The 5,138-nt window shown below is 38.6% G+C and overlaps 1 pseudogene; it reads right to left on the bottom strand.

The window, feature by feature from the left end:
- Positions 1 to 2,839: 2,839 nt before the first annotated feature.
- LOC143624756 (3-ketoacyl-CoA synthase 1 pseudogene) lies at positions 2,840 to 3,720 on the bottom strand (annotated as a pseudogene).
- Positions 3,721 to 5,138: the final 1,418 nt, after the last annotated feature.

Here is a 5,138-nt window from a genome sequence, read left to right as displayed (position 1 = left end):
GGAAAAACAAAATTTCATTCCAAAGCATTGAAATTTACAAGTTTACAAGATGATGAGATACAAACTACAAATAAAAAAAAAAAAAAAAAAACATGAAGGGCTTCTCAAGTCTCCACGTCGACGTCAGCCTCTTCATCGTCCTCATCACCGCCCTCAGCATCTGGCGCAGCCCACTACTCGTCATCTCCAAACTGACCATAGTCAAGATGTTCGTCCTGAATGGAGTCGCCTTCTATCACAATAGTGTCAGGAGCGGGTCCTTTGGCCACGCCAGAGCCGCTAGCAGGGGCAGCATTCCCCGCGCCATCATTGCCGCCACCAGCCCCTTCGCACTCGTCAAGTAATTTCTTTAGCGCGCCGAGATCGGGCTGGTCTGCGAGCGCGGATATCTGCAAATCATAAGGAAAAATATGAGTACAAAAAGACTAGGAAACTAAGTCAAGGTAAACTCATTAAGGTTAAAATACCTGCGCAAGGATGGGAATGGGAGTATTCAAATACTTCTCCCCCATCTCGGCCATGTCCGCGCAGACAACGTCGAGCTGATAAGGGTAGTCGGATGGGTTCTTCTTCAGCACGCTATATTCACAACCATCCTTGAACCCTTCAGCTCGACCCACCAAGCGCGAGGCAGCGTTGCAATCCATCACAAGGGTCTGAAACTCGTCTGAGTATTTCATCGCGTAAGCGCAACGAGTCATACCCTGTGAGATTAGCCATTGGCGATCCTGCGCGAGGGAAGAAACAGTCGTCTCGAGGGCAGGAATCTGAGAGTTTAACAACTCAACAGTTTCCTTGGTACTTAAAAAAAATATAGTTTCGTCATCTTCACCTTGTTGGTTCTCATTCTTGTAGCTGAAGTTTAGACATGCCAAACGCCTATTAATAGGAAGTAGCACATAAAAGATTCCAAGAGATATTTGGTTATTTCGGCAGGTCTATTTTATTATTTATTATTTTTTTGAACGTCGTAGAGTCGTAGTTGGATCCTTTGACTATTAGGGGGTAGAGTGGGTCCTTTGATCCCCGGTTTTTTTTTTCTACGGAAATTGAAGAATAGCCACTGATTTATCACGGATGTTGGAGCGTGGATATGACCGTTGTTTAATGTTCTTGAGTATAACAAAAACTAATAAATTTTAAATATAAAAAAACCAATCAAAAACTTAACCTATTTTACCACACGTGCTCTCTCAACTCTGCATATTTTATATCAATATTCAAGCTTTTTTCTTCTCGAATCATCTTTAGTCAAAAACAAAAACAATTATCCCGGGGTTTTTTTTTCTACGGAAATTGAAGAATAGCCACTGGTTTATCACGGATGTTGGAGCGAGGATATGACCGTTGTTTAATGTTCTTGAGTAGAACAAAAACTAATAAAATTTTAAATATAAAAAAACCAATCAAAAACTTAACCTATTTTACTACACGTGCTCTCTCAACTCTGCATATTTTATATCAATATTCAAGCTTTTTTCTTCTCGAATCATCTTTAGTCAAAAACAAAAACAATTATCCCCGGGTTTTTTTTTCTACGGAAATTAAAGAATAGGCACTGGTTTATCACGGATGTTGGAGCGTGGATATTACCGTTGTTTAACGTTCTTGAGTATAACAAAAACTAATAAATTTTAAATATAAAAAAACCACTCAAAAACTTAACCTATTTTACTACACGTGCTCTCTCAACTCTCTCAAATCTGCATATTTCATACCAATATTCAAGCTTTTTTCTTCTCGAATCATCTTTAGTCAAAAACAAAAACAATTTCGAAAGTCTTGCCAAAACACCCAGCAACCATCTCAATAAATAAACCCATTTGATATACCGCAATACCATCCACAATTCCAAAACGACCCCTCATCGTTCGGCAACTAGTTCAGATAAGTTCTAATGACAAAGTTCAGCAACTACTTCAAGGTCAACAACCGATGTTGCCAGACATTCCAACAATTCAATCAAGGTTAAACAGAGTGACCACTTGCTTTCGATACTTATGGTCGATCAACTCGTGGCGCATCCGCTTCAAGCGAAGACACGTTAGACGGAAGTCCAAAATCAAAGAATTTCATTGGAGGATGAGAGATACCTATTGACGTTCAAAAGAACAGATGATGAAAAGGGAAAAAAAAATTAAAATGGATAATGTAGGAGATGTGGCTTTAGCAAAAGCATGGATTTACTATTCGGAAGACCGGATCTTCGGAAATGAACAAACACATGATGGGTTTTGGGTAAAAAAATATATTTTACAATTTAATTTTTTTTATAGTTAAAATTTTTATATTTATTTTTGTTTTTTGTTTTTGCCTTTTTATATATTAAGGTTACCGCTCATGTTTAAGAGGAGCTTGCGAGCTACGAACGAACTCCGATCAACGTAAATCAAAATGGCAGGATCATAATTACAATACGATGTGGAATGGTTTTTACCTTCAACAATATGAAATAGGCCGTGCTAATAGCGACGCTGGGTAAAATGTGACAACAAAAGCAGGCTCGGACTATAAACAATGCGATTAATATAAATTAAGCGTAGTAAAAGTAATGTGATTAATATAAATTAAGCGTAGGAGTATGAGATAATGCGACAGCTTATGTAGATTTTTTGTACCGATAGAAAATAAGGATTTTAAAAAAAAAATGGAATATAATGTAACGCTGATGTAGTGATTTATGAAGGTTTGTATTTGTGGATGCTCTAAACGCGGATTATTACCGGTAACTAATGCAGCAACTTTGCTAGATTCATAATAATATGATATCGAAATTGTTATTATAATTTGTATTTATCGATAACCCAACTAGCTGATAACATTTACTCAAATAAACGACCTAATCAACACGAACCCTGACTGGATACTGACCGATGCAGTCAGACCATGCTTCCCCTTTGCAGCCACCCGAGGGAACCGTCTTCAACGCCCTCCAAACCACGCTGTTGCACTTGAACCCTGACCCGAATGCAATCTGCCAAACACGATCCCCCTTCAATACTAGACCTTTAGCCTCCAGGTAACCCAACTCATACCAACAAGAACTGCTTGATGTGTTTCCAAACCGGTGCAATGTCATCCTAGATGGCTCCATATCCCGCTCTGTTAGATTCAAATTCTTCTGAATCGCATTCAACACCGCCTTACCACCCGCATGCACACAGAAATGGTCAAAAGCAAGCTTGAAATTAGGTATGTATGGTTTCACTTTCATCCTGAGTACCTTCTTTTTCACTAGAGTCATAAGGAATAATAACTGCTCGGAAAATGGTAGCACCAAAGGTCCTAAAGTTTTTATATTTGTCTTTAGGGCGTCTCCGGCAACCGTCATCAGGTCCCGAGAAAGTGAAGGTCCGAGAAAACCCTTGTCATCTTCTCTGTATTGCGCACTGTTGTAACTACTATCATCAGCTGCTTTATGTGTTCGGATCGTATGGGCTAACTCGTATTTGGATCGGGCTTGATCTTGGCTCTTGTTGGAGAGCATCATCGCCGCACCTCCCATCCGGAAAAGGCAGTTTCCTAAAATCATGGAGCGATCATTGCCAAAGTACCAATAGAGTGAGAGGCATTCAATGCTCAAAACAACAGCGTACATGTCAGGGTGAGTCTTAAGGAGATTTCGAGCTAAGTCGATAGATATAAGACCCGCACTACAACCCATTCCGCTCAAGTTGTAGGTCAGAATATCAGGTTTTAGCTTACAAAAGCAGGCTCGGACTATAAACAATTCATGCAAAAGATAGGGTTCTCACACATGGTGGCGTTGGAAGTTGTTCGTGATCATCCATGTTGAGCAGCTATTTCTCCGGTGGGTGCTGATTCACAACCCATGAAAAGGTCATGAACAAACGAAACGGGGGAACTCACAACGCCTTTGGAAGCCTAATTTCCCAACACCAGTCTCAAAGACTACCGATCTGCATATCTTGTTGAGCCCGAAAGACTACCTAGGAAGCACAAGAGATTCAGCATATCATCTTCAGAAACGAAGTATTTTTAAATAAGATCGACAGCTTTAACACATTCAATGAATTCGAATCGGAACAAAGAACCCAAATCCTAGATAAGAAGTTTCGTCCGATAAAGTTGATGCGTAAACAACAGGCTTTGGACGAAGAACAACAAAAAGACCTTGATTTTATCATAAAAGAGACCACTCCACGTATTCCGGCCGATGTTGGAGATTATTCTAAACCGAAAACGTCAAATAACTCAATGTTGGGATGCCATTTCCCTTTCTAATTTATTTTTATTTTTGAAGATTTTATTTTAATTTGTTGTAATTAGTTCCACTTTTCTTTCCTTTTTTCCCTTGTTTAAGTACATTTAAAACGTCCTGATCCTTGGGTGTCTAGGAGGTTGGGTTTAATTATGCAAAATAGTTCTTGTTTTGGTAAAAAATTATAAGCAATTTATTGATCAAACTTTGTAACTAAGGTAGCGTGTTCCTCACAATATTACAAGTGTGTGTAAAGCGGTAAATGACTCAGCAATGTAGCGAGGAAAAACCCTTGATCCTTATATATAAATAAACTATCCGTCTGGCTCACATTTATATATAAGTAAAATGCGTTACAAGTCAAGAGCGGCTGACGAACAAGTATATAGTACAGAAGAGTGTTAGTGTGGTGTGAGTTGTTGTAAGTGTCCTATGTTGTTCATCATAGCCTCATTATATAGTCCAATAATTATCTCAACAATAAAAGCTATTAACTACGCCTATGAAAGAGCCATTGGACTTGCTCTACTTTGTTTTCACACTCTTGTTGATCAAGTAACGAGCTACAAGTCATTGGAAGTTGTTAATAGGTTGTTGTAACGTCCTCGTTTTGATAGATAAATAAATAAAGTAGTTCGAGTTATTTTAGTTACGTGTCGTGTTGCGATATGCGGTTAGTTAAATAATGAAAAAGGATGAGGTTATTAAGGTTAATGGACTTGAGAGTAATTTGGGCCTAAAAACCTTTGGGTTTTGCCTATTTAAACCCCTAAACCCTAGTTTTTATCCTTATCCTCATCATTCCATCATCATCTTCCAAAATTTATCACACCCATACACACACAAACAAGCTCTTGTACACCTATTTCACCTTTTGTCTATTCAAGATCTAGTTATCCAATCTTTAAGGTATGTT

The sequence above is a fragment of the Bidens hawaiensis genome, unplaced genomic scaffold (genome assembly GCF_021521415.1).
Source record: "Bidens hawaiensis isolate Kalapana, Puna unplaced genomic scaffold, B.hawaiensis_p1.1 tig00003961_1, whole genome shotgun sequence".
In the NCBI taxonomy this organism is placed as follows: Eukaryota; Viridiplantae; Streptophyta; class Magnoliopsida; order Asterales; family Asteraceae; genus Bidens; species Bidens hawaiensis.
This window is presented reverse-complemented; position numbering and strand designations above follow the sequence as displayed.